This window comes from Triturus cristatus, chromosome 9 (genome assembly GCF_964204655.1).
Source record: "Triturus cristatus chromosome 9, aTriCri1.1, whole genome shotgun sequence".
NCBI lineage: Eukaryota > Metazoa > Chordata > Amphibia > Caudata > Salamandridae > Triturus > Triturus cristatus.
Genome location: NC_140592.1, coordinates 1,217,020,905 through 1,217,040,601, shown reverse-complemented (window position 1 = coordinate 1,217,040,601; position 19,697 = coordinate 1,217,020,905). Strand labels below are relative to the sequence as shown.

The 19,697-nt window shown below is 45.8% G+C and overlaps 1 protein-coding gene across 2 annotated transcripts in view; it reads left to right on the top strand.

Moving 5' to 3' along the window:
• Positions 1 to 19,697, top strand: part of RGS6 (regulator of G protein signaling 6) — a 1,064,816-nt gene that overhangs the window by 477,621 nt on the left and 567,498 nt on the right. The window lies entirely within an intron of this gene.

Here is a 19,697-nt window from a genome sequence, read left to right as displayed (position 1 = left end):
TTGGTTGGTAAATATACCCTGGCAAAGACCGGCACTATTTATCTTTGCTTCGCAGATCTTAGTAGTGCATTTTATCTGGTGGACCATGGCATTCTTTGGGAAAAACTATTAGAAATGGGGGCCCCAGAGGGTATTATCTTCTTCCTCGCACGCCTATATTCTAAATTAAGAGCCTGTGTCCGTTTTGGGTCACAAGGCGAATGTACATCTATGTTTAAGATTGGGCGTGGAATTCGTCAAGGTTGTGTGCTAGCCCCATTGCTTTTCATTCTTTTTATCAATGAAATTGAATCCTTCCTTAAATCTCTGGCAGTGGATGCCCCCAAAATTAATAATGAATATGTTCCCGTGTTACTCTACGCGGATGACGCGGTTTTAATTTCACGTACACCATATGGTCTTCAATTGTTGTTGGATGGTTTCATGCAATTTATCCAAAGCAGAAAGCTAGTCTTAAACAAATCCAAAACCTATGTTATGGAATGCGGCCATAGGATTGGAAAGAAACAACCCTCTTTCTTCATTGAGGGCCAAAAGGTCCAGGTTGTTGATAATTTTTCATATCTGGGGGTTACTTTTTCTAACAAAAACACCTGGGCAATTGAACTTAAGAATGTACGGTCTAAAATGGCCAGGAGTGCCTTTGGTATTTTCACTATGGCCACCAAATTAGGAGACAGGCGGATCAATGACATGCTGAAAATTTATCAGTCCCGGTGTGTCTCAATTGCATTGTACGGAGCTGGCATATGGGGCTATGCCCCGGTAGGTGCTCTTCAGGTTGAAGAGAACGTATTTTTGAAAAAACTTTTGTGTTTGCCAAGCTCTGTCTCGAACACCTTAGTGCATAACGAATTGGGTGTCTGCCATCTCTCCGATTTGACCCCCCTTAGACCTTTGCTCCTATGGCGCTCCATTTGGATTAAAGAAGAGACTTCCTTGTGTAGAGCTATCATCTCTGACTGTCTTACCTTGGACCATTTTATAAGGATCCCGTGGTTTAAGTATGTTATTGATAGCTTTCGGGTGGTCTTTAACATCGACATTCTAGCGGATCATCATGGGGCAGATATGTTGTCAAAAGCTGATCTCAAGCAGTGTTTTTTACAACAGGCCGCTATTAAGAGACATCAGAACAGCTCCAACCTTTCATCTTATACTTTTTATCATGATTTGAATGAAGTTGGGGGCTTTCAACCCTATCTGTCTCAAATAACTTGGAAGGCACATCGGTTTGTGTTGACTAGATTTAGAATGGGAGTTGTCCACAACCTTGTTGCCTTCCCGATTATGAATTTACATCCTGTTGGTCCATGTCTATGTGATAACTCCACTCCCCAAAGCACTGTGCACTTTCTTCTGCTTTGTCAATTGTATAAACATTTCCGGATAGCTTATTTGAAACCCCTGTTTTTAAAATTCAAAGTTAGAACTATACGTGACTGTATGTGTCTACTTTTTAATTTACATCACCCGGTAGTATGTTTTTATACGGCTACTTTTCTTCTTAAATCCATTAATGCAAGGAAAAGTATGCTTTTTTAATTGCTTTTATTATGATGAATTTTTCTGCCTCTGTATTGATAACAAATTTTTGTTGTATTGTGTGCTTTTATGAACTTACTTAACGTTCGAATAAAGCCTTATGAAATGAATGACTTCAGGAGATGAGGTTAATGAATAAGATACATTTAGCTGAGTCTGATGCATTGCATTTATGAGGAGGTCCTCTGAGAGTGTGGAGATCTGAAGGTCACAACTTCAGACCCTGTCAAAGCGGACTCACCTTCCATGTTAGTTAGTTGAGCACTGTCGAACCGGGGTTATAGTGACACCTCTTATTCAAAGTGTTTGTAAATGGTCGAAGTGTGATATGAAACGCCCTGTGGATACAAAGAAAATATTATTCCTATTGACGGCTTACCTCCATATCTTTAGAGCTCGAACTGTGACTCTGATCACAGATGAGGCGGTGCAGGGGCAGAGTCGAGGACCGGCCACTGCGAATCTAGAACCTTGATGAAGGAGTTGGTGTGGGTAGAGAGTGTGGTAGTTGTGTGCTGTGTTGAAGTTAGAGAGAATGGAGTTAGGCCATATCTTACTTCTAGTTAGAAGGATATTGATGGGGCGGTAGTGAACGGTGGGTGATGACCGCCAAGTGCGTAAGGGAGAGATTTGAATAGCAGAGCTCAGTTGTGGTAAAGGGTGGGGCGGAAGTGTATGAGAGAGCGGTCAGAGTGATGATTGAAGAGACTGACATGTCGGTGGCTTTTCTAGTCAATCGTTAAAGTCCTTGAGGATCAAGATGAGTTGGAGAAAGTTCCATAGTCCAGGACGGAGCCCAGGTCATCGAAGAAGGCTTCTGTTAGCCAGAAACAAAAAAAATCGGATTTCTCATAAATAGCTGATATTTCAACTTCTTCTTAAATAAAATATCTATGTACTTAGTGTAATTTTAATGAGGTGCATGCGCCTCATCTGCACTCTTCACGGCAAAGTCAGCAATCTAGGTAACCCTCATCTAGAAAAGCACAAACGTGTTTCCATAAGTGACTACTGCAGTAAGTACCAGTTTGCTCTTGTGCATTTCTATCAACCCTCCAGCTTCAGGATTCCAAAGATCTCCAACACAAAGTTAAACTCTACTTCTGCAAAGTCCACCAAGGCAAGGACGGGGTTCCTGAAAAACACCAATTTCCTCTGATTAGGACTAGGGGTGGGCGGAATTTGCGTAGTTGCGCTGCGCAAAGCTCCGCGAAGTGGTAAAAAATCTCCGCGAGCACGCAGAAATTGTGCGAACACGTGGAATTGCTTGTTCGCAATGCTTTTTTCCTGTTCGTGAATGCTGTTTGCGTGCTCGGGTGGAAATATCTCGAAAACACGCATTTTGAGAACGCGAACAAGCAAAAAATTCCGCAAAGCTGCAGAACACCGAATTTTGGGCAATTCCACGTTCTCCGCGGAACGCAAAATTACCCAAATTCTGCAAATTCCGCAAGTGGATGGAATTTACCGCCTAGATCTAATTAGGACAAGACGTCAATAGCGAAGTCAGTGTGGGCTTCCTGGATATTTTTCTTAGAAACCGTGGCCATTTTACTCCTTCTCTGTGTCTTTTATCACCGTAGTGTATCTTTACCTCCTCCGTGAAGCACGAGGCGCTTTACTGACCTCATTGTCTTTCAAAGGTCTTCCTATACATTGTTCCAGAGGGTCTAAGAGCAAAAGGGTATCAAAGCCCCCTGTCTTCAATGCTCCTATGCCGTTGGGATGAGAGTATTTCTGCCACCACTGTAAAACTGGCACATGCATCTGCGTCTCCCGGGGATGAATCGGTCTAGTGGCCAGTTTTGGAATCACAGCTTTCCTACCTCTCTCAATTGTGTGATCGCTGTCAATCATATTATTTCTGTATGTCTCAATTATCTTTTCTGCCAGTACGAGGACTACTTGCATAAAAAGTAATTAAAATACATATGAAATTGTATTTTTTCGTAAAAATCATAGTCCACGCGCCAGATGTGTGCTGAAAACATGACAATCTCCACCTAGTCAGCAGCTCCAGCTGCACTCCTCGGCAGGCTCCGCCCATCAGAGGCGCCTGGCCTCGTTTCACCCTGCATAAGAGCTTCTTGGCCGGGGAGGGCTGACGTCAGGACGCAGGTCATTAGCACACATTTCCCCCTTCCCTGGGCGGCTTTTCATTCATTCTCGTTTCATCGACGTCATTTGCAAAGGCATGTTTTGCGAAATGGCTTTAAAAGCAAGCTAACTCCTTCGCTGCGCTCATTATTTTTGGAGCCGGGTGGGCACCGTCATGAGTCAATGTGTTGAGGTTTTTGTTGTCCCCTGTTTGTACACAGCCTGGGTTTCTTTCTTCATAAAAGGGCTGCTGGGTGCAGCACGCATGGGCCTTGTCAGGGATCACAATCCAGTCCTTTCACTCTACCTATCTTACAGTTTTCTAAAATCAATAACACGCCTGTGCTGCTCCTCACACCTGGTCGTGCTCAACAAAAGGCTTCACAACATCACCCTGGTGTGACAGTGAATTACCCACGAGCCGAGTTATCCGAAGGAAACACTCAACCTACACACAGAGTAATTTATTAGAGCTGTGAAAAGCTGTACAAAATAAAATAAAAAAGATACAAAAGAATGAAAGTTGCATAAGAGCGTAGAAACAAAGACACACATAGTCTATAGAAACGAAAGAGAGGAGGTTTGAATTTAATGTACTAATGCACACAGGCACAGCATTACCACGTTACAGCCAGTCAGTTATAAGAAATGAAAGTTGTCTATTTTGAACACTCACTAATTAACCCCTTCGCCGCGGCAGAAATTCCGCCGCGGCGCTGGGGGGGGGGGGTTTGGGGGCAGCGCGGTGGCGCTGTGCTCGTGACGGAACTGCTCCGTCACGAGCCACGGTTGAGCTATGCTCATGACGGAGTGGTTCCGTCACGTCTCCGCCCACTGCGCTAATTGCCCGCACAGGCGGGGAATTAGCGCCGCGTGGGCGGAGCGGCGGCCAACGGCCGCAGCATGACGGAACCACTCCGTCATGAGCACAGCGCAACCGTGGCTCATGATGGAGCAGTTCCGTCACGAGCACAGCGCCACCGTGGCTCATGACGGAGTGGTTCCGTCATGAGCGGGGAAGGGGTTAAATAGTCCCTCATGCTTTGTAATGCAAGCATGAGGCAGGTGGAAGGATACATGTTGTAGCCAATACCGTGGGATGATAGAGAAATAGTGAGTTGTGATTGACAAAGTTTCAAGTCAATGGCTGACAGACAACCACGGTCTGTGCAGGTAACAGCGGTGGGGCAGTGAGGCCGGGCATTTGGCAATGCAGAGCGTGCAACGAAATTCGTTTTATTGATTTGATTGTCTACTTTTATTTATACTGAAGAGAGTCTGGTGCTTCTGTAAGGGACGAAAACTGCACATGTTACATTTCCCTTTGACTAGGTGGGAGCTGGTATGTGGGCCTTCCCTTTTTAGGTCTCGCCTGAGCCAGCGCTTTAGCGCTGCCCTCGCGAGAGCTTTTGTAAAAGGGGGATTTGGAAGTGCAAACCAGTGCTTTCAGGCCGCCAACTATAGTGCATGTGCGCCCGCCAACTACAGTGCATGTGCGCCAGGCGCGCGCACCATTTGGCAGCCTGCATGATCATTTCGCTGCCGCTTTGATGTTCTCAGTGAGCCGCGCGGCCACTGAGAACATCAAAGCGGCCGCGAAAGTGCACACCATTTGCCACCCCCCCCTTATCCCACTTCCTGCTTGTTTTTGTTGTAGAGAGGTGTGGCTCACTGGTTAGAGGTGGCAGACCCGTAAGCAGAGAATTGGCCAGGGACCAGGGTTCAATTCCCGATGCGGCAGGGTCGTGGACCAGGGTAAAAACGGACTTGATAATTCTCGCCTCGGTACCTACTCTAACCAGGAACACACTCGGCAACTCTGGGCATTAAGCTTGCCTCATCTCTACAACGGCCCCCCACAGACGCTGGGGATGCCTGGTTTCACCTTGGAGATACCCAGAAAGGGACCATCTCACAGGGATAGCCAGGACGGGTTCCCCAGCGGTCTATAGCGCCGGGACACCTCCTTGTGAGGTAGCTGTTCGCGCTTTACAAATATCAGCATTATTATTTTAATGCAGGTTTATACAGCGCAAACTCGTGCCGTAGGTACTGGAGCTCTTTAAATGAGCACAGATTACGTTACACAAAGACACATTCAGGCACGGGGAGATTAAGTCATTATTTTGGTGGCCAAATGCTTAACTTCTTTTTGCAGGCAGCACAAATGCTTACGTTTATTTTGCAGGTGGCAAAGAACAAAACAGCGGGACGGTAAAGCACAGTGCTTGCTTCCTTTTATTTTCCTTCGATTCACGGACTCTCTTGGGACCACACCTCTAACTGTAATCGGTACATAGCGGGACGGTAAAGCATAGTGCTGCTTCCTTTTATTTTCTATTATTTCACTGACTCTCCTGGTCCGTAATTTGTGTTGAATTTGGGGAAACACCAGCCAGCAGTTTTCATGTAACACGGCTGGTTTTTGATGCGTGTGCAGTTTTGTTTTGTTTGAGTGCTTTTTTTTTTAATGCAGATTTATACAGCTCAAACTCGTGCGGTAGGTATTGGAGTGCTTTAAATGAGCACGGATTACGTTACACAGGAACACATTCAGGCACAGGGAGACTAAGTCATTATTATGGTGGCCAAATGCTTACTTCATTTTGCAGGCGGCACAAATACTTAACTTTATTCTGCAGGCGGCACAGAACCAAACAGCGTGACGGTAAAGCACAGTGCTTGCTTCCTTTTATTTTCTGTTATTTCATGGACTTTCCTGGTTCCTACTTTTTGTTGGATTTGGGAAACTACACCATCACAGCTGATGTCAGCAGTGAGCGTCACGGACTCTCTTGGGTCCGTGCTTTTCGTTGGATTTGGGAAAACATGAAGTATTCTTTTTTCTCAACTTTAAAAAGGTCATTACATTTAGCGTGTATTTAAAAATATGCGAATGCGATGGGGATGTTGTCTTTTTACCCCTTACTTTAGCAGTAACCTATATTTTTTTTAGAAGCTTATCATCCTGCTGGTTGTTCAGTTGCATCTCACAGATACTGCGAGCCAAGAGATTACAATCTTTACTGCAAGACTCAAAGCACTTAATTAGCTTGTCCTGGTTTCCTTTCCCAACTTGCAAACACATGCTAACACTTCACACTAAACCAGACTTTCGGTCTGAGTTTTTTCCCTAAACAAATGTCAATAGATTATAATCTATCAGCATAGTTACAAAATAAAGGTGAACTCGAAGTTATTTTAACCAAAATTGAAAACGTATTGACCAAAACCACCTTATTTTTTAAAAAACGATAGTACTTTTTTTTGTGTGAGTGCGTTTGGGAATATTATAATCTGGATATAACATGCTTCAGGGTCTATTTACACTTCACGCGCACTGGCTACCGGCATGCGCGCACCTTCTACGGACGCAAGTACAGCACAATGGAGTCCAGGTACACTGGTGAAGTGGTTTTTGAAGTGAACGTTGTTTCTAATTTAATTAGTGCTACAGGCATTGAATAAAATGATCGAACACATTTTGGAGTCGGTCCCTGAGGAGTAGATTGTGTGTAATCGGTACATAGCGGGACGGTAAAACACAGTGCTTGCTTCCTTTCATTTTCCGTAATTTCACTGACTCTTCTGGGTCCGTACTTTTCCTTGGATTTGGGAAACTATACCATCACAGCTGATGTCAGCAGGGAGCGTGAAACTTGCTGATGTATTTTGGCAGTGAGATATCCGATGGAACACATTTTGAAGTCGGTCCCTGAGGAGTATGTTGTGTGTTATGCAATAGGTCTCGCATTTATTTGAGTTTGAGCTATTGGCATTGTAAATGACAATGCCTTATATTTATGTTTTGGTTTTAAAATAAATAAATAAAAGGGATTGTTATTTACAATGCCAATAGCTTAAACTCGCGTAAATGTGAGACCTATTGCATTGCAAATGCTTGTTTATTTTGAGACTTCTTTGGTCTTATCTTTCTCACGGGGGACACAAGTTTTCTTTTATCTTTACTTTCCTCTTCACTGGGCACATCACTTTGTTTTGAGAAAGTTATCAATGATGAAACAAACGTGGGCAAGCTGGTGAGAACCTGCCAGTAGCTCCTCTGGTGGTGCGCACGTGAGATACTTTCTCTTTTCTTACACACTTTTTCACACATATACATTAGAAGTGGGTGGTATGTGTGAACTAAATATAATAGAAAATCTTCTCAAAGTACTGACTGTTCACTCTTTTTCACTTTATCTGTTTCCTCTATTTTCCAGAGAATGAGGCACGCTGGATTGGGTCACACCAAGACATTAATTAGGTGATTGAGGTTTTTGATAAAATTATCTTCCCTCTTCCCAATCTTGGCTAAATTAAAGAGTGCCTATTTGTGCCAGATCTTTGTTGTTAATATGTTTAATTGTCTACTTACCTGCATTCATCCGTATTCCAGTGTTTACTGCCCCTCCACCCTACCCCTCCCCCGCCCTACGTCACCGCCCGGCAGCACTTCCACCAGGAGCCGCTACTGGCGTAGAGCCCACCTGGCTCGTCTCGATGTCTCTTTACATCACTTGGCACCTCTAGCCTCCCCCTTAACCTTACCTCCCCAGTAAGCTGTTGCTACCAGTCCTGGCCCCCACCCCTCCTGCCCACCGGGAAAAGGCCCAGTGCCCGCTACGGCCAGTCCGTCCCTGTCTGCTCCCCTTTGTGAAGTCCTGTTTCTTTATGTGCTGCATGTTCACATTGAACATCTATATCTCTCCTCTCCCTTCCAAAGGCGCTTGTGAATAATTTTAGAGTGACTTCATCCCTCTGTGCTCTTTCCACATTTCCCACATGCTTTAAAGATGTGCATCGTTCCAGGTGAGTCCTCTCTGGTGCTGGTCCTAGGTGCTGCAGCCTGAAAATGAGAGGGTGAGGAGAGAACATGGCTGCCAGACCTCCATTCTCTGAAAAAAGATGGCTGAGTGCAACCCAGGATAAGCCACCTTTCACTTCTGAACTTTCCCAATTGTAGAAACCCTTGCACCATTCCTGGAGAAATTACTTGGCAGAACTGGACGTCCCACCGTGTTCACCCTTACTCGCTTACCTTCTGCGTGGAGTAAATGCTATTTCATGAGAGTGAGGGAAGGAACTTGTGGGGTGTTGGGGGTCCTGTGGCGCTACATTTATACTTCCAGGGCTTCTGAGTTGATTCTGCACAACATCGATGTGTTTGTTCTTGGCAATTTTTATTTATTTATTAATCACATTTCTGTTTCTTCTGGCACCTTTTTCTCTTAGATTTGTCTTAGAAAAGCTGTTTTCTATTGCCTAGACGATAAATGAGGTGCTCGGTTGGACAGACATTAGGAAGTCAAGTAGTCACATTTGTTGATATTTCCTTTTCTCACTTGCTCATGCACAAATGGATTTATATTAATCTACGACCAAAGTGTCTTGAACTGTGGATTAATCAAAAGACTTTGAGCGACAGAGTGGGATACTCTTAGCAGATGGGTAAGAAAGATCAATGCTGCAATCCCTAGCAGCTATGAATCTAGCCCTGGCACCAATGCTTCTAGCCCTGGCACCCATGCTTCCAGCCCTGGCACTCATGCTTCTAGCCATGACACCCATGCATCTAGCCCTAGCATCAATGTTTCTAGCCTTGGCACCAATGCTTCTAGCATTGGTACCTATACTTCTAGCCCTGGCATCTATGCTTCTAGCCCTAGCACTCGTGCGTCTAGGCCTGGCATCAATGCTTCTAGCCTTATCACCTATGCATCTAGCCCAGGTGCTCATGCTTCTATCACTGGCACCTATACTTCTTGCCCTGGCACCTATGCTTCTAGCCTTGGCACATATATTGCTAACCTTTACTTCTAGTCTTTGTAACTATGCTTCTAACCCTGACACCTATGCTTCTAGCTATGGCACTAATGCTTCCAGTCCAGGCACCTATCCTTCGAGTCCTGGCATAAGTCCTTCTAGCCCAGGCACCTACCTATCCTTCTAGCCTTGGCACCTATGCTTCTAGCCATAGCAGCAATGCTTCTAGCCCTGGTGCGCGTGCTTCTAGCCCTGGCACCTATGCTTCTAGCCCTAGCATTTATGCTTCTAGCCCTGGCTCCTATGCTTCTAGTATTGGCACCTATGCTTCTAGCCCTGGTGGTCATGCTTCTAGCCCTGGAGCTCATGCTACTATCACTGGCACCTATACTTCTTGCCCTGGCACCAATACTTCTAGCCCTAGCACTCATGCTTCTAGCCCTGGCTCCTATGCTTCTATTATTGGCACCTATGCTTCTAGCCCTGGTGGTCATGCTTCTAGCCCTGGAGCTCATGCTACTATCCCTGGCACCTGTGCTTATAGCCATGGCAGTAATACTTTAAGCCCTTGCTCCTATGCTTCTAGCCATGGCACCTATGCTTCTATCCCTGGCACTATTTCTTTTACTGGCACAAATGCTTCCAGCCCTCGCATTAAGGCTTCTAGCTCTGGCACTAATGTTTCTAGCCCTGGCACCTATGCTTCTAGCCCTAGCATTTATGCTTCTAGCCCTGGCTCCTATGCTTCTAGTATTGGCACCTATGCTTCTAGCCCTGGTGGTCATGCTTCTAGCCCTGGAGCTCATGCTTCAATCCCTGGCACCTGTGCTTCTAAGCATGGCACCAATACTTCTAGCCCTTTCTCCTATGCTTCTAGCCTTGGCACCTATGCTTTTAGCCATGGTGCCAATCCCTGGCACTATTTCTTTCTCTGGCACAAATGTTTCTAGCCCTCGTATTAAGGCTTCTAGCGCTGGCACTAATGTTTCTAGCCCTGGCACCTATACTTCTAGCCATTGCCCCTATGCTTCTAGCCATGGCACCTATGGCACTATTTCTTTTACTGGCACCAATGCTTCCAGCCCTCGCATTAATGCTTCTAGCTCTGGCGCTTATGTTTCTAGCCCTGGCACCTATGATTCTAGCCCTTTCTCCAATGCTTCTAACCATGGCACCTATGCTTCTAGCCCTGGCACTATTTTTATCTCTGGCACCAATGCTTCTAGCCCTCGCGTTAATGCTTCTAGCGCTGGCACCAGTGTTCTAGCCCTGGCATTTCTGCTTCTAGCCCTGGTGCTCATGCTTCTAGCCCTGGTGCTCACACTTCTAGCCCCGGTGCTCATGCTTCTAGCCCTGGTGCTCATGCTTCTAGTCCTGATGCTCATGCTTCTAGCCCTGGTGCTCACACTTCTAGCCCCGGTGCTCATGCGTCTAGCCCTGGTGCTCATGCGTCTAGCCCTGGTGCTCATGCTTCTAGTCCTGATGCTCATGCTTCTAGTTCTGATGCTCATGCTTCTAGCCCTGGTGCTCATGCTTCGAGCCCTGGTGCTCATGCTTCGAGCCCTGGTGCTCATGCTTCTAGCCCCGGTGCTCACGCTTCTAGCCCCGGTGCTCACGCTTCTAGCCCTGGTGCTCACGCTTCTAGCCCCGGTGCTCATGCTTCTAGCCCTGGTGCTCATGCTTCTAGTCCTGATGCTCACGCTTCTAGTGCTGGCACCAATGTTTCTAGCCCTGGCATTACTGCTTCTAACACTGACGCTCATGCCTCTAGTTCTGGCACCACTGCTTCTAACGGCACAGAGACAATCACATGTCCAAGTAAGGGTGGCATGTGTCTCACTCTCCCTCTGCTCTGCCTGACTACCAGGAGCACTTGCCTGTCACACGATATTTTGGTTGCCCAAAAGGCCAGCCCATAGCTGGTCATCACTTCCAATAAACCCTCTAAACTTCCAAATATCTCAGAGATAAAAGACACGTTCATTTGACCACGCCCATTTGAGAGACATACCCCCCCCCCCCCCCAGTTTTTTCATCCCACTTAAAGCCCTGCCAGAGGGTGATGAGTTCCGTACAGGATTCCTATTGGACGAGCCTTCTGTGGGTGCTTTACCTAGTGTTGAAAATCCGTCTGGAGCTGGACCACCCAGCTGAGTCCAGGGGAGGCGTCCTATGCAGAGGGTCCAGAGGAGGCGTCCTATGCAGAGGGTCAGAGGAGGCGTCCTATGCAGAGGCGTGGCTGCCGCTCTTTTCAGCATATAAGAGCTGCATTAAAAGACTCCCTCAATAACTCAATCCCTTTATAGCGCACTGTTATGATTTGTCTCCTCTCTAGGTGCTTTTTGTAGGTGCTAATTATTACCCTGATCAGTGGTACTTATTTTATTGACTTTAAAGGATGAAAGACTGGGTGGGCTTGCTAGGTCCAAACCAGTCACTTTCAGGTTACACACAGATCTTTACAAAGGATGAATGAGTCATTGACTGCAAATACAACACTATGATTGGAGCTCCCCTGCCACCCTCGTGCCGGCATGCGCTGCATCCCAGAGAGGCGCTCTACAGAGCTACACCCTAGCAACACCCCTAGCAACACGTTCACCGTACGGGACAGCCCCTTATTCCCAACATAAGCGCTTCAAGACCTCGACAGTGGTATGAAGCGCTATAAAGATGCTACAACCTATTACAAACGTTATTTAGCATGTGCTTAGATGGATCAATTTGCTGGAATACAATTTCCCGTAGCGACACCATTGCTGTAAGTCATTAAACTGAAATGGAGCCCCCAAGCACGGCACTTCAGAAGTGCTTCAGTGTGCGCGCGCCTCTGTGTTTGGACACTCGTGTGCCAGTGCAGAAGCGCTTGCACTCTCCCGGGCAGCATCCCTGCTCGTCTGGGCGAAGGAGCCTGTTTCTAAGTTTACTTTATCTCTACAGAGAAGATACGAGATGCTTCCACAGCGCAACCGGCGCGTGGAAGAGCGCGCGCCCGCTCTCCCCGTTGCTAGGCGATGGACCACTAAGCCGTAGAGTTAGCAAGGACACGCTGACGTCAATGAGAGTAACAAGCGACCAGGGGGAAACAATGAATTGGCAGCAGTCATGGCAAGGGGTTTATTTTTAGAAAAAAATATGAAAATCGTGGTTATCGTCGACAAGTGACCTTTAGTCAAGGTCGGCTGGCGTGATGACCATTCTGTTCAGGGAACGTGGGATGCTGGGCGCTAAGTAGGTGCCTGAGTTGTGTGCTTTTGTTAAAGGTCATTAGAAAACCACCACTCGCACAATTTCAGGCTAGAAGTTGGAATGCTGCACCTGCGACCTTTAGTGAACGAGTCAGAAATGCAACATTTCCATTACGCGCAGCGCAGAGGATCAGAGCTGCCTTGAGTAAGGGGTGTGTGCTTGCAGGAGGGTTGACAAGACACAGCATCAATTTCTGCATCACTTGTTTGTCTGTTGTGCTCATGTAATCGCGGATTGGCTGTGGATAAACATGGAAGTGGTTCGGACAAGAAAGGGGTTTCTAAGTACGGATGAATTGATGAATGATTTCCCGTTGTTGTCGGAGCCAGCGGTACGAATTCCCAAATCATGCTGTGCAGGGACTGACAAAGCTCGGCTGCCGACCCTGCCTTTGTGAAAGCGCGGTATTCGCAGTAGGCCTGGGTGGTACATTTTGTTACGCTCGTGGAATTTGCGATATTTTGACATTTTCGCGTTCCGCAGAGAGCGCGAAAATGTCAAAACTTTCGCAATCTGCCACGAAACTGAAGTATTTTTCTTGTTCGCGCTTTAAAAATGCGTTCTCGCGTGCGCGGTTGCGATTTACCGGGTCCCTGCATTCACCGAAGAGCTTTCCTATCCGTTCGCATGTGCCACGAGATGTTGGATTGTTGGTAGCCGGTCGCGCTATCCCGCGAGAGTTGGCGATCGCGAACACGTAATTCAACGCGGAACAGGAAATAAGCATCGCGAGGAAGATGGCGCGCCCATTAGCGACCGCATGGGCAAGTTGGAGATATATTTCACTGCGAGCACGCAAAAACACATTGCGAACGGGCGGGAAAAGCAAACTCCGCATCTTCACGAAAGTTCCGCGTGCTCGCGGAGATTTTGAGCAATTTCGCGATCATTTGCGAAAGTCAATTTCGCAGATTCCACCCACCCCTAATTCGCAGACCTTTGCAGGAGGTAGGCGAGCGATCGATAGGGGTGTGGTGGCACTTGGGCCTAGCGCACAGAAACGAAGGGCCAGTGTGCTACGCTGCCTATAGAGCCATCGGAAGTGTTAAACCAGACTCTTCTAATGACATGAAAACACTCAAGGTGTGACCCGGACCCTGTAAAACAGTAGTTGACTTTTGGCGGGCTGCCTCGTTCTGCGGGCTCTAGAAATGCGAGGAGTGGGCGTGTGCAGGGATTGGCTGCTAAAGCAGACCATCGTGACATGACACCCGCATTCGTGACAGCTTTAAAGGAGACAAGCAGAAGGCGTAATACTGAGTGCAAGTATTCTACTCTGTGAGTGGCGCTGGTTCCTTTCGTTTGCTGCACACTACCTCACAGTGCAGTTGTCAAGCAGTACATGGACTCACGATGCGCGTGCCTCGCTCTCTTTGAGTTGTGATGCTTCAGCCAAGGTGACAAATTCACCCTAAGAAAAAGTTACACCACAGACGATCAACACTTTGGTTAATCGGTGTGTAATGTAAATGTTAGTCTCACTACGACTAGAGTGTTTTTCATGACAAGACATTATAATCGGCTTGTCAGCGGCCAAAGGACTCAAGGCACTGTAAATATTCAGGTAGAAGGCATAGGGCAGTCCAGTGGCAGGCAGCGCGAAAAGGTCATGAACACAGTTTATCTGATAGAACCTTGTTGGTAAGATGTTGGAAATGTAAACATTCATGTTTAAATCCATATCCAAAATATAGCGAGCTGCTTACATGTTTACATCATGATGTGCTTCACATGTTGTGACAGTGCCTGTGAGTAAACTGAAGAGATCTAAGCATGGCGGCAGGTCCCCAGGGCCGGACTGGGGCCCAAAACCGGCCCACACCCGTGCGGCGCACCGGGGGATTGCCCGGTGCCCACTACGGCCAGTCCGGCCCTGCAGGTCCCTCCCCGCCATGGCAGTTTGGCTTGTTTTTTAGTTTGAGCCAAACTGGCATGGTTAGTGTTGGTTCCAAATATCTCTTGTCAGCTCTAAACAAACTTACAATGGACTTAAAGCCTGCCCATTGCTTTCCATTGATTGCCTTTATTGTCACTCTCATTTGCTTGCCTCTTAGTCGACCATCTTGTTTTGTCCTTCTGGCATGTGTCCCTCTCCTTAAGCTCAGCCTTTACGCTTGAGTCCTTCCGCTTCTCACTTTTAGGAAACTTCTTTTTGCTTAAGCGCTCCAAGAGAGTGCATGTGTTTTCCAGCTGTCCCCCTCGTGTGCTTCACTGGCCTGTGCTCCATGTAAATCTCTCTCATCCTTGTGCTTCTCTCCTACCCCAGCTCCGTACGGCTCTTTCTTGCCCATGTGCTTCTTTCCCCCATGCTCCACGTTGTTAATCTCTTTCATCCTTGCGCTTCTGTCTCTCGCCACGCTCCGTGTTGTTCTCTCTCACCCATGTGCTCCCCCCCCCCAGGCTCTCTGTCGCTTTCACCCTCGTGATTTTCCCTTTGTCCAGTATTGTTCTCTCCGTCGTGTTTCTCCCCAACCACCCTTCTTGCTCCCTCCCTAGTGCTATTTTACCTTACTCCCCCCGCCCCACCCACTACCCTGCCCACTCGTTCATTGACCTCAATCCTAAATCCACACATATAAACCCTCTAGTATAAGGCGGGGTTTATTTATTATTCTAACTCTTGTCCTGGGATATTTTGGGACCCCGCGCTTGAAAGCAGGTAAAGATGCGAGTCAATAGTTTTAAAGCAGTAAAGTTATGAATGATACCTATGTAAGACTGATGTTTCTGAGTCTGTGGCGTAGAATCTACTTTTCTCATCCTGTTGTCACCTGCCGCTATTCTTCTGCGCTAAAGCAGTAAGACGTGAGTAGTGAATCGCGTTAAATGATGCGCCAGACTGTCTAAGTTTTAAACCAGATCCCGTATTCCAGAAGCTGAAAAATAAAGGATAAAGTCAAAGAAGGTGATAAACACTTAGCCAATAGGGATGCTAAAAGCAGGTGGAAAATGTGAGCATAAGAAGGCCCTAGAATACAGAATGGAAATTAAAAGGACAGTGTGCTATCAAACAGCAAGAGTTTCAGAGAGCATGGAGCCAGAAACATAAATACAAACAAGTCACAGACTGACATGAGGAAAGTAAAAGTACTCAGTACTGGTTTAAAATTGATCTCAAGCGGGCTTTTGCCATTCTGCTCCATGGGAGGTTTCTGTCCCCCATGAGGTCACCTTAGGACACCCACGCTATCGTTTGACAGCTGTACCTACCCAATCAAACTCCCCACCTACCACTGTTGCCAGAGCGGGTCAGTAACAACGGCACTCAAAGGCAATCCCTTGGTCACACTCCTGTAACTCCATCTAACAAGATGACGGGGATAGGGGGTACTCTTATCAACAACTCTTTGAGCTCGGGGACAAAGCCCCCCATTCATAACCACCTGAAAAGAGATCTTCCCACTAGTACGCTGATTGTTTCACCAGAGTACACGCCCGGAGGAAACAAAGACCTCGTCAACCGTGGGAATGTCCTCTGCCTTCTCCACCATATCCCATCCCTGGAATTTCTCCTCTCTCATGATATTCTAAGTATACTGTTTACCAAATGCCCTCCTAATCCATAAAAGGAGGTCAGATTGGTCACCTGGAAATCCTCTGGCATGTCACAACAGGTGTTCGACCTCAGAGAACAGTTCTCTGACTGGGGCGGTCACCTTATACAAAACATGAAAGAGAACTCTGCCCCTTGCTCAATATCAAACAGGATCAGCAAAAGAAGATGCACGCAGTGTTATAAAAGGAACGCAAGGAGCCCGCAATTCTGCATTAAGCACAATTAAGGCCTTTCATATCAAGATAACAGTGGTCCATCAACGTTACTCCCACACGCCTTTATTCTCTTCAAATCATCGGGAAGATGATTGGAGTAGGCCACCCTCAACACTGGGGAGGGCCCAAATCGGTGCTCCTAGCTGCCTAGTAGAGCTACTTACTGCCTGAACGTGTCGAGTGACAGAAAAAATCATCACAGCTCTATCACGGAATGTGGGAAATTTAAAAAAGGCATTTCCAAACTACAGCATGTCAGAATTGATACAAAAATGGGACGTTGTCTGTCTCCACGAGACATGGAGCAAAACGCCAATCTTCATAGATTTTTTCCAAATATTTGACACTCCTGCCCGAACCGCAAAGCAAATTCGGCAGACTGTTGGAAGGAATGTCCATATATAGCGGAACGTCCGTAAAACTTTCTACGAGACCTCTAAAGTCGCTGTGCCTGTTTTTTCAAACTGAAATATTTGAAAACACAATTTACAATAAATGCCGTATATCATTGAACATACGTAAAATTGATCAAGACCCACATTTAAATCCTTCTAAGACAAGCTCAGGACCTTTATTTGTAACTTTGTGGACCTTATAACCGGTGATTTCAGTCTTATACTGCAGGATTATGATTTTAGCCTGACCACATATTCAGGATCGAAAAGTCCTTTCAACTCTCAAAGAACCATCTTGGGTTAGAAAGACCCGTTAGGAAAACAAACCTAGAACTGTTCCCCTAACGTGTCGCTGCAGCCGCTGACATTATGCAGCAAATTTGCAGGATCTAGCAAGATTACTCACTACGGCAGATTCTCAATCTTAGATTATACCTAGGTATCCATATTCCTCTTTAAACACTACCTGGACTTTTCGCTCCAAAAATGCCTTAAAAGCGACCACTCTCCCACGATAACAATCCTGAACCTCGCCCATTCAAAGGCCAATTATCTACCTTACCTCAGCTACGGCTAGGCAGACAGTAAATTATGCAGAATTATATGGACACAAAATGTGAGGAGAAATTATCCATATGAAAAATATCATCCCCCTGGAGTCCGCCTACAAGACTCGTCAGAGTCCTGGGGGGCGGGTCCAGGGCATTGAAATAAAATGATAATTAACCAGGTTTAAAAGCTGTTTTATTATTGTTTTATTGAGAGTGGTGGCAGGAGGAGTGGCGCTCCCCCGCTCTAACGGAGGGGCCACCAGCGCTGGGAGCCCTGCTTGATTGCTTGACCCTTTGTACAGGGCTTTGTTTCTGACAAGCACGGTTGTCGACTCCTGGTGTGCCTCCATTTTATGCCTCCTCTAGCAATCTAAAGGCAATAGAGCGGACCCTTCAAGTTGCCACCTGATTTCTCTGATAGACATCAAGGGTAAGGCATATGCAAATATTTCACTTCTGGAGTTTAAAATCTGGTTGAACAACAACAATGTTACTCCTTTTTTCCAAACAGGTTTCAGACCAAATTGCGAAACCACAGATAACATCCTGACATTTCCTTTTTTAGCGCATCGTGCAACTTCACAGGTCCCCCATTATTCACCTGCTTTATTGATTACAGAGCAGCCTTCGATAAAATCGATCAGCTAGTACTGTGGAAAAAGCTGGCAGCATGGGGCATCCCACCCAAATTACTCCAAGCCATTATCTCATTGTATTCAAATACCTGTGTTCTAGTGAATGTCAGGAAAGGGACAAGTGTCTCAAAAACAATATACACCAATAGGGGTTTGAAGCAAGGATACATCCTCTCCTCTTCAGCCTTTACACTGCAGACATTGGGGTATCTCTAGGAAAAGCAAGATCATTCCCTCCAAAGACAAACAACGTCCATCGACAAATCTTATGGTATGCGGACGACATTGTCATTCTTGATTACTCACACATAGGGCTACAAAAGGTCTTAAATCAGCTAAACAAATATAATTGTGAGAACAATTGTGAAATCAGCGCATTAAAGTCAAGTGCAACGATCTTTGAAAAACACTCCAAAAAATCAGAAAAAGATGTGGTACTCTGGTCTATTAACTCAGAGATACTGCACGTGCTACAAATATTTGGGCATCTGGCTCAAGGAAAAAGGATCATCCAGATATCTACTGTCAAAGGTGAAACACAACACATTTGCATGCTGCAGGTTCAACGCAAAACTCTTTTGCTTTCAAGCAAGCTCGATTCTGATCTTCACCAGAGCAAAATTAATCCCTTCAATGTCCTATGGTCATCAATGCTTTGCCGCTTGTTTTGTACCAACACTCGAACTCGTACAGTACAATATTTTCCAAAAGTTGTTTCTTCTACCTCGGAGCTGTGCTAGGTCGCATATTCGACTGGAATTTGGGCTCGTTCACGATGATCTTGTGTGTAAGGCAATGTTTTAGTATATATATCTTTGGTCAATAATGCAAAGACAGGAACAGTAAAAGCTACAATTAGGCCTCTCTTGATAGGTGATTGTCCCGCTGCAAACCCACTGGCCACTATTCTGAGAAGCTCAGTAAAAAACTTGGGGAAACAATCAATCTGGAAAAGCATTCTTCAATATGCAGCTTTCAAATCCGCCCTAAAAATGGAAGTTCTCCTGATGAGCAGGCCTGCCGACACCTTAGATCTGGTTAAGCAGAGGCACCTGGATATTATCATGGATTCATACAACGCCATGACCTCCCAGCAATATCTATTTGAGCCAGTGCGTCTATCTATAAGACCATCAAACGCAGTCCAATATGACCACAACTGCACTTATGATTAACATCTTTCACACAACAATAGAGCCAATAAGGATTTGTCCTTAACAACAGCTGTTAACTATTTCAAGTTTTTAGTCACTATTGTATTCTAGGGGTCACTTCGTATTGCAGGAGTGTTTCACTCCACATTGAATGGCTTAAAACTGGCCATACGTGGCAACACCACCTTGGGGCATTATGCGCAGCTGCTGAAGTAACACAAACTTGCTTACGGACTTCACTCAGATGTCTACCTGTTATTTAAAATTTTAATTATTGATGTATGTTAACAGATTTTAAATGGTTCATTTTTTAATTTTCAATGTTGGTAGAAGCAAAATCACATTATGATTATCATTCATGTGGATCTAATGCAAGATTTTCATTAATAAAACGTAATACATTTATTTATAGCTCCTATACACGTAAAAAAGAAAAGAATAGTGGTTTAATATTTTACATTTTGTTGGTCAGCACTTGGTTGATGACTGGTACCAATTATGACATTTTAAAAATATAATTGTTTGGAACACCGC